Here is a 10,894-nt window from a genome sequence, read left to right on the forward strand (position 1 = left end):
GTGTGCAAAGCTGTCATCAAGGCAATGGATGGCTACTTTGAAGAATCTCAAATATATTTAGATTTGTTTAACACTTTTTTTGGTTAATATCTGATTCCATATTTAACATTTTTTAAAACATTTTTAGTAATTTAGCAGACACTCTTAACCAGAGCGACTTACAGTTAGTGAGTGCATACATTTTCATACTGGCCCCCCGTGGGAACATATGTGTTATTTCATAGTTTTGATGTCTTCACTATAATTCTACAAATGCAGAAAATGGTAAAAATAAAGCCCTGGAATGAGTAAGTGTGTCCAACATTTTGACTGGTACTGTAGGTGGGCAGAGAGGCAGAGGAGTAGTGAGCTGTTATTTAGAGATGACTGGTTTTCAACAGAGACAGTGACTCATGATGATGACATTCACAGGTAACAATAAAAGAACAGACGAGGGCATCGTAACCTTTTCCCTTTATGATCGCCCACTCCTTGAATACAACTGGAGCCTGTTCCACTGTGCTTCTATGATTGTGACACATATTACTTCTTAACTGTATACTAAATTGTGTGTCTTATGTGCTCCTGGATGCACAATGAATTTCCCTGCAAGGACAATATAGTGATAGTTCCACATTTCCCACTGACAGGCTTGTTGGAATTTCTGCCATATTGCTTATACCTAATAACCTATCCAATCCGCTCTGATGTAAACGTGTCTATGGGCTAGTGGGTAAATGCTACGGTCGGGGGAAAGGGTTTAAGGTTATTCAGTCAGGGAGACCTAAAGTGAATGCGTGAGAAGGGCTGATCCCTATTGGACACTGATGGGGAAGCCGAAGTGGAGGAGGGGAAGGACGAGGGGAGGAGAAGAGATCATCTCTTCCTGTCCCTCACCTCCTTTGATCAGTCTATTCTTAATCCCCAAGCAAAGCGTCTAGGCTGAACACGGGATCGGGAAGAGGAGAGAAGACAGCGCTGTGTATGTGTGCTATAGCTGCCAGGGCTGGCTCACCCTGAGTGACCTGCCTGCTGTCAGCCTGTGACACCAGCTCAGCAGGCAGCTAGCTCACTGAATACCACACCACACACACACACACACACACACCTGCTGTCTCTGCTTATACACAACACAGCAGGAGCAAGGAACCCCAACCAGGGCCTCTGCTGTGTTGACATGGGACTGAGTGTGTGTAGAAAAAAGTTTCACAACAGAAACTGAGCATGACCGAGCTACTGCAGAAATAGGTGGGCAGACAGGCAGAGGCATGGTGAGCTGTTCTGTAGAGATGACTGGTTTTCAACCTATCGACTGTTTAGACAGCGGCCCCGGGTAGCTCAGTTGATAGAGCATGGCGCTTGCAATGCCAGGGTTGTGGGTTCGATTCCCACGGGGGGCCAGTATGAAAAATGTATGCACTCACTAACTGTAAGTCGCTCTGGATAAGAGCGTCTGCTAAATGACTAGAATGTAAAATGTAATGATGATGACATTCACAGGTAACAATAAAAGAATATGAGGGCATCCTAACCATCTGCCGTTACGATCACCCACTCCTTGAATAAAACGGGAGCCTGTTCCACTGTGCTTCTATGAGTGTGACACATATTACTTCTTAACTGTATACTAAATTGTGTGTCTTATGTGCTCCTGGAAGCACAATGAATTTCCCTGCAAGGACAATATAGTTGAATGGAATGGAGTGAATTACGTAAGGTCTCTTGGTGTGACCCAAGTCGGGGGTTACAATCACACGTACGCCATTTGTATTCAAGTCAAGATGCTGATGGGAACAAGGCGCTCCTCTGAGAGGCACAGCCTGTACCTCGGAGGACAGGGTGGAACACGGATCCATATGGGTTTAGGGGGGAGGCCGTTAGGGGACATTAAGGGCTGTCATGCTGCATGTTCTTGCTAAGCCAAAAAGTGTGCAGACTGAATGTGACTTAGCCTAAGAGAGGTAGCATATTGAGAATGGTCTTAGACTCTGAACAACAAATAGGCTATGCCGTGATGAAGGGATAGCATCATTGCTGTGTGTGTTATCCCTCCAAATATACAGGAAGTAAACTGAGATTCCAATTCCATTTTAATTTCAGTTTATTTCCTGAATTGACTTAATCAAAATGGAATTGACCCCAATCCTGATCCCCATATTGTCCAAGTTGAATGGAGACCAGCATTGCCAGTTTATTGAAGCTAAGAGTGGCCTACTTTTCCAGCTTGACATCAATCTCCCTGGGCTGGCCAAAACCATATTTCCCCCAGGAGTCCCCTTCTCTGACACAGGCCTCCTACAATACCCGATCAAATCACATTCTCCCCAAAATATGGGTAGCTGATGGATGTGTTGCTGCTTACATTGAGGGAAATAAACAGAAAAAAACATCTGTAGGTCAAAGGACTTAGTCTTTCATTTCCTATAACACACAGCTTATCAATTCAACCTCTAGCAAACATGTTGAGATTTTAACTTAAAGATCAAAACACACTAAAAACAAGTTAGTCATTGGACAGGGAGCCGAAGCACCGCTTTTTAGCCTAATCAAAATCAAGCTTTATTTATACAGCACATTTCAGACATGAAATGCAACACAATGTGGTTTACAGGAAAAAAACGAATAAAAAAAACACAGAAAATAAAAGCTGAAATATTTAATACACAACAAACATCAGATAAAAAAATTTTTTTAAAGAATGGCACAAACTGAAGAACTAAAAAGTACCCTAAGGAAAAGCAAAGCTAAAAATAGGTTTTATGGTCTCTTAAATATGTCCACAGTTTCAGCCCCCCTCATGTTATCAAGCAGGCTATTCCAGATGCTGGGGGCATAATAACTAAAGGCTGCCTCCCCATGCCTCTTGGTCCTGGGCTTTGGGATAGTTAACAGGCCAGTGCCAGAGGACCTGCGGGACCTACTGGGTACATAACTTAAAAGCATGTCTGACATGTAGTTGGGTGCACAATCATGGATTGATTTGAAAACCAATACAAGAATCTTAAAATTAATGATAAAACTCAGCCAGTGCAGAGACCTTAAAACCAGTGTAATGTGTGCTGTCCGTCTGGTCTTGGTCAGTACCCGTGCTGCAGCATTCTGTATGTTTTGCAGTTGAACAATGGCTTTCTTGGGTAGACCAGACAGGAGAGCATTACAGTAGTTAAGCCTGCTTGTAATAAAAGTACGGATGAGTCTCTCGGTATCAGCCTGAGAGAGAAACGGCCGCACCTTGGCAATGTTCCTCAGGTGGTAAAAAGCTATTTTGATCACATTCCTAATGTGTGATTCGAAAAGTAGTTCAGAATCTAAAATAACACCTAGGTTTTTCTTTATTGCCTGTGAATTAAAAAGTGTGGCTAGATTCTCTCTCTGTGCTTTGGCTCCAACAACAAGTAACGTCCAATACGTAACACCTACAGTACGCATGTAACACCCAGACCATTGATGACAATCTTGAAGAGGGAGAGAAGTTTTGGGAAGAACTGTCTTCGTCTTCCATTTGGGGAATTTGCCCTTCAAAGTGAGTACTAACATACTCCCAGTCTGCATCATAACTCATCCACAGCAGAGCAGAGCAGACATTAAGTCAAGCAGCACTAACTGTAGGACAGAAATAGCTCTGCTGGAATTCGTCTGCTCTGAAAAAGTTCAAGCACAAGATCATAAGTTGTGAGAATAACAGAACTGTGAGTGTGAGCAGAACTTTTGTCCCAAGTACAACAAACAGTACTAATGGGATGTAACCCATCCCCAAATGTGTGTCTGTCTTTTTATCAGTTTCCCAGTTCAAAGGTCAGTCTAGCTTTAATAAAAGCATATCTTGGGGTGCCCAGTATCTCTGTGTTCGAGATGTCCACGATGAGTATGACGTGTCTCCTCTCTAAACACCCAGGAAGCTCCGATTCAAACTACCATTAGACAGCTCTGCAAGCATTATAACGTCTAAAAATACGTTCGTTACAAATATGGAGTTTCGCTGAGCAACCATCTTCATTTACTCCTGTTACGGCCAGTACGTACTTCCAAAAGAGGTCTAAATAAAAATGTACAAGCAACCAAATAAAAGCCTCTTCAGCACCTCCAATATATTGAGCTGTTGTAGACTTCCAACCTGTGTGTGATAGTTATTAGTGATTTACATTGAGGTGCAAAAAAGGCATTTTCTTGGTTGCTTGTACATTTTTCTTTAGACCTTTTTTGGAAGTACATAACGGACGTAACAGGAATAAATGAAGATTGTTGCTCAGCGAAACTCCATATTTGGTGAGTAATGAACATATTTGGACATTATAAAGCTTGCAGAGCTGTCTAATGGGAGTTTGAATCGGAGCTTCCTGGGCGTTAGACAGGAGACACATCATACTCATCTTTGACATCTTGAACGCACATACAGTGGGGAAAAAAAGTATTTAGTCAGCCACCAATTGTGCAAGTTCTCCCACTTAAAAAGATGAGAGAGGCCTGTAATTTTCATCATAGGTACACGTCAACTATGACAGACAAAATGAGAAATAAAATTCCAGAAAATCACATTGTAGGATTTTTTATGAATTTATTTGCAAATTATGGTGGAAAATAAGTATTTGGTCAATAACAAAAGTTTCTCAATACTTTGTTATATACCCTTTGTTGGCAATGACACAGGTCAAACGTTTTCTGTAAGTCTTCACAAGGTTTTCACACACTGTTGCTGGTATTTTGGCCCATTCCTCCATGCAGATCTCCTCTAGAGCAGTGATGTTTTGGGGCTGTCGCTGGGCAACACGGACTTTCAACTCCCTCCAAAGATTTTCTATGGGGTTGAGATCTGGAGACTGGCTAGGCCACTCCAGGACCTTGAAATGCTTCTTACGAAGCCACTCCTTCGTTGCCCGGGCGGTGTGTTTGGGATCATTGTCATGCTGAAAGACCCAGCCACGTTTCATCTTCAATGCCCTTGCTGATGGAAGGAGGTTTTCACTCAAAATCTCACGATACATGGCCCCATTCATTCTTTCCTTTACACGGATCAGTCGTCCTGGTCCCTTTGCAGAAAAACAGCCCCAAAGCATGATGTTTCCACCCCCATGCTTCACAGTAGGTATGGTGTTCTTTGGATGCAACTCAGCATTCTTTGTCCTCCAAACACGACGAGTTGAGTTTTTACCAAAAAGTTCTATTTTGGTTTCATCTGACCATATGACATTCTCCCAATCCTCTTCTGGATCATCCAAATGCACTCTAGCAAACTTCAGACGGGCCTGGACATGTACTGGCTTAAGCAGGGGGACACGTCTGGCACTGCAGGATTTGAGTCCCTGGCGGCGTAGTGTCTTACTGATGGTAGGCTTTGTTACTTTGGTCCCAGCTCTCTGCAGGTCATTCACTAGGTCCCCCCGTGTGGTTCTGGGATTTTTGCTCACCGTTCTTGTGATCATTTTGACCCCACGGGGTGAGATCTTGCGTGGAGCCCCAGATCGAGGGAGATTATCAGTGGTCTTGTATGTCTTCCATTTCCTAATAATTGCTCCCACAGTTGATTTCTTCAAACCAAGCTGCTTACCTATTGCAGATTCAGTCTTCCCAGCCTGGTGCAGGTCTACAATTTTGTTTCTGGTGTCCTTTGACAGCTCTTTGGTCTTGGCCATAGTGGAGTTTGGAGTGTGACTGTTTGAGGTTGTGGACAGGTGTCTTTTATACTGATAACAAGTTCAAACAGGTGCCATTAATACAGGTAACGAGTGGAGGACAGAGGAGCCTCTTAAAGAAGAAGTTACAGGTCTGTGAGAGCCAGTAATCTTGCTTGTTTGTAGGTGACCAAATACTTATTTTCCACCATAATTTGCAAATAAATTCATTAAAAATCCTACAATGTGATTTTCTTGATTTTTTTTTCTCAATTTGTCTGTCATAGTTGACGTGTACCTATGATGAAAATTACAGGCCTCTCTCATCTTTTTAAGTGGGAGAACTTGCACAATTGGTGGCTGACTAAATACTTTTTTCCCCCACTGTATACTTGGGAACCGTCAACCAGAGATCTGAAGTGATAATGAAAATGGTCCATACTCCCAGAGTGATCAGAAAAATGCCAGGTAACCTATTAGACTAGAGATGAAGTGATAGCAGTGCATTCATGACTACTGATGAAGAGGATAACATTACATGCATTGATTGACATTAAGGGTTGACTTACTGCCTGGGGAAAGTGACCTGCGCACGGAGCAGTTGCACAAGTTGTGGGGCAGGTGAATTCTTTTTCCTGACAACAACCAAAATGCTAATAATTCCAGTAGTCTGGTCCAGATCTTGCACCAGGATAAAGTGACTAAGGGGGCAGTGGACATCGGCAAGGGGGCAAACATTTTCAGGGTTCTTGCATTGGAATGACATTGGATTCTGCTTATATCAAGCTATACCACAATAAACATAAAAGTGACAGGCTGGCACGAAATCTGTAGCCTATCTCCGCTGCGCTGTATCAGCGTAAAATAGGGGCCTTCTAGCAGTTGTAAGGACAAAGATTCAGCAGGAGGCAGGCAGATAGCGGTGCAAATGAGTGTTGGATTTTTTTACACAGCGCTGGTGTTTCAAAGATGACTGTGATATCTACAAATACAAGAGTATGTGGACAACCCTTCAAATTAGTGGATCCGGCTATTTCAACCACACCTGTTGCTGACAGGTGTATAAAATCGAGCACACTGCCATGCATTCTCCATAGACAAACATTGGCAGTAGAATGGCCTTACTGAAGAGCTCAGTGACTTTCAACGTGGCACCGTCATAGGACGCCATCTTTCCATGGCCAAGCAGCTGCACACAAGCCTAAGATCACCATGCGCAATGCCAAGGGTCGGCTGGAGTGGTGTAAAGCTTGCCACCATCTGGTAGTCCGACAGACTAATCTGGGTTTGGCGGATGCCAGGAGAACACTACCTGCCCGAATGCGTAGTGCCAACTGTAAACTTTGGTCAAGGAGGAATAATGGTCTGGGGCTGTTTTTCATGGTTCGGGCTAGGCCCCTTAGTTCCAGTGAAGGGAAATCTTAACGCTAAAGCATACAATGACATTCTAGACGATTCTGTGCTTCCAACTTTGTGGCAACAGTTTGGAGAAAGCCCTTTCCTGTTTCAGCATGACAATGCTCCTGTGCACAAAGCGAGGTCCATACAGAAATGGTTTGTCGAGATCGGTGTAGAAGAACTTGACTGGCCTGCACAGAGCTCTGACCTCAACCCCATCTAACACTTTTGGGATGAATTGGAACGCCGACTGCGAGCCAGGCCTAATCGCCCAACATCATTGCCCGACCTCACTAATGATCTTGTGGCTGAATGGAAGTATGTCCCTGCAGCAATGTTCCAACATCTAGTGGAAAGCCTTCCCAGAAGAGTAGAGGCTGTTGTAGCAACAAAGGGGGGCCCAACTTCATATTAATGCCCATGATGTTGGAATGAGATGTTTCGACGAGCAGGTGTCCACATACTTTTGGTCATGGAGTGTATATATACAAAGTTCTGACTTCAGAATGTCAGCATTCAAAAGAAAAAGCCTTTCATTAGGCAAACCCTGTCTTAACCAATAAGCAAAGGTGGGGTCCACCAGGCTCAGATACAGCCTCCCCTAGAGTTACCCAAAGTGAACTAACTAGAACATCCCCAAAACAACACCTATTCTTGGCACGCAGGCCAGGTAAATCTATGCATGCTACAGCGCGTGCGTTCACACAACATTAAACATGATGGAGAAACCAGACACATGCTCTCCAAAAAAAGACCACAAAGAAATGTACAGAAAACTGGCAAATGCAATTAAAATCAACCAAAAGGTCTTCATCACAATTGTTGCGCAGTTTTGAGCTCTCCAAAAAACATTTCCACTTGGAGAATGATGAAAATGGTAGGAATGTATGATATTTAATGAATTATCAAAACTTCCGTAACCAAACATTCTAAATTCATGGGGGAATATGTTGAAATTAACAGTAACTTCACTGATTAATATACATTTCATGGGGCAGTAATAAACGTTGACACAATTAAACAAATAGTGCGCAATAATTGGCAGGAGTCAGATCGCAATAGTGGCTATAGCGCGTCATCGCCACACAACCCTCCCCTTATTCTTATCTCAACATTTTAAATTATGCTTGAGACAAGTTCCTCACACATAAGCAGTAACCTCATACATTGTCAGGACATATCAGTGGGAATTTTCCCTTCAACTGAAATCATTACGGTTCAGTATTTCTAACCATCCCCCTTAGAACGCACACACTACCCAAACTAATGGACATGTGACAGCAAGGCAGAATGGCACATTCCAAAATGAGCACTGAGTACATGATACATATTGACCAACATGTTATGTCCATTTGGTGAATGTAGATTGGTGGAGTAAATAAAGGAATATCATAGCAGTTGCCCCGAGGCAGATGAAGACTTTGCCCAGGCCCTGAACACTGTCCACTAACGCGATGCAGGGTCACAAACTTCCCTGCACGGGTCTTTGTTGAAGCAGGTAAGGGAGCATTCTCTGCTGAACGATGCACAGTGGACACTGGGGTTGTCTCCAGACCCCCCAGCAGTGACACAACTTCCATGCCACACCCAGGAAAATGTTGCAGTACAGTCATTTTCTCTCCAAGCCCGGGGAAAGAGTCAGAGCACACAGCTCGGTCATAATCGATTCAGTGTCAGTCAGTAACTAGGTTTCAATCCAATTGGCCACAGATTTTCATGCGAATATTCAAAAATCTGCATAAAGAAAATGTGCATTTTCCCACCAAACAGACTTGTTGCAGATAAAAATCAGTGCGTAATGACGTAGTGCAAAATGTACTTTTTCGCTTAAGTTTTCAGGTACCTAATAAAAAGTTCAACGTGTTTCCATCACATTTTCAACTCTACTGATAGTTTGTCACAAAAACTGTTGCGTTAAATAGCAAATATGACCGACCAGCTCGATTCGGTCTTATGTAGCAGAATTTGATATATATATATTTTTTTTACATCGGATAAAAGTAAAGACTCCGAGCTAGAAAATAGTATATCATACAGTACAGTTGAGGAACAATGGAAAAGTAATTCTGCTTTGAAAGATGATAAACCTGTAACCTCACTTTTGAGAAAATGGCCCTTGAATGTTTTGGTAAACCTACTGGAGAGCTCTTCTTTGTCTACACCCATTCAGCATCATTCACAACCTCTTAAGCCTTAGCCCCACCCATCTCTTTAAGGATTCACATGTGAGGCCATGTACTAAACAGTGAGTACGGTAGTGTACTAAACAACCAAAGATGTCAAGACTAAAGGCTGGTTTATAGTATGTCTATCGACAAGTATGTATACAGTTTTTGCAGTGACATCATGAACATTCTATTGTCGTCCGACATCAAAATTGTCTTGTCGTTATGAAAAAGTATAAACACAAAAACTACAGGCTGTATGATATCAGCAGCCTGGTGGTCCAAAATAGCATAACTGGTATTTTAACACCAATGAATCCACCCGTTTAAAAATGAATTTAGTATATGTCAATCTAGCGAACCAGGCAACAAAAGTAACTTTCTAAAGAATATTTTGGTTCGTTTCTAGCTTGTTAGCTAGCTAATGTTAAGTTAGCTGGCTAGGCAGTTCAAATAATGACCATATCATATAGCTGACAACGTTTTCACTTTAGCTCATTTGTCTTCATTATTACAGGAAAATAAACTCACAACAAGATCATTATTTACAAGTTAATGGCGAGCCAATTATAGAAAATAGCTTACGGTTCACATTACCATCTCTGGTAAACACATACTATATCAAATAAAATCAAAGTTTATTTGTCACATGCACAGGATACAGAAGATGTAGTGAAATTGTTACTTGCATAGTGGAGTATTTTGTTTAGACATGTTGCTAGCTAGCTAGCTAGCTAAACAACTAACCATAATCCCAACTCATAACATTACTACCCTGCATGAATCTGCAGGTAGCTAACCAACCAGGGTCAATGTTAGCTAGCTAGCTAACATTAGGCTATAACTAACAATGCAAATGGCTCTGAGATTCAAATAATATTACTACACAGATCATACACGTAACGTTAGCTAGCGAGCCAGCCAGCTGACGTTAGCTAGCTAACAGTATGCTTAACTTGAAATGAAAACGACTTTCTGACAAAATTAGAAACATATAATATCTGAAAATGTAGCTAGGGAGACTATCTTACCCGTATACATGGATGGACACTTCTCCCTCTCTGTCACGGATGCCATGGTTGCCCTTAGTTTGAAGATGTAATCCGGAGACAGGTGTTTTATACAACAGCCTTCTGTGTGTTCTCTTTTTGACTCCCTCTGCATATTTGCAATCAAACGCCAGAATTTTCTCCATCTGCTTAGCTATCATACTCTAATTCCACCGGGCATTCAACTGATTTCAAAACTCGGTCCTACAGAAAGTGTAGAGCAACACTTTTGCAGTTCTACTACGTGATATCTTTCAAAAAAGCTGCATTAGAAAGGATTACCTACACATACTGACCAGCTCATGTTATAGACAGAAGCATGCTACATGGCAGACCAATCCAAACTCATCTCTCGTCATGTCCAGCCCATCCATTATCTCAGCCAATCATGGCTAGCGGGAAGGTTCCTGTCTTTTTCCGTGGCTAAACCAACTAGGCTGGTAATTTAACAATTGTATTCGTATTTACAGATGACATACAAGTTTGTTATTAAGGCACACGAAAGTTCACATGTTCCAGAACGCATTTTAGCCCCCTCTTGAAGCTGGGTATGGTCTGGTCTTTCCCCTGCGTGTAGGAGAAATTAGCCATTTAAAATTTCCGTCCAAGTGATCATAATCTTGGGGCAACCCAAAAAATACCCCTGACTTACCCAATGGGCAAGTGCCTTCCGTGCACAGAATGTGTGTGATGT

At 42.3% G+C, this 10,894-nt stretch overlaps 1 protein-coding gene across 1 annotated transcript in view; it reads right to left on the bottom strand.

The window, feature by feature from the left end:
- camk1db (calcium/calmodulin-dependent protein kinase 1Db) overlaps positions 1–10,894 on the bottom strand; it is a 52,448-nt gene that overhangs the window by 38,974 nt on the left and 2,580 nt on the right. The window lies entirely within an intron of this gene.

The sequence above is a fragment of the Coregonus lavaretus genome, assembly GCF_964263955.1.
Source record: "Coregonus lavaretus genome assembly, chromosome: 11".
In the NCBI taxonomy this organism is placed as follows: Eukaryota; Metazoa; Chordata; class Actinopteri; order Salmoniformes; family Salmonidae; genus Coregonus; species Coregonus lavaretus.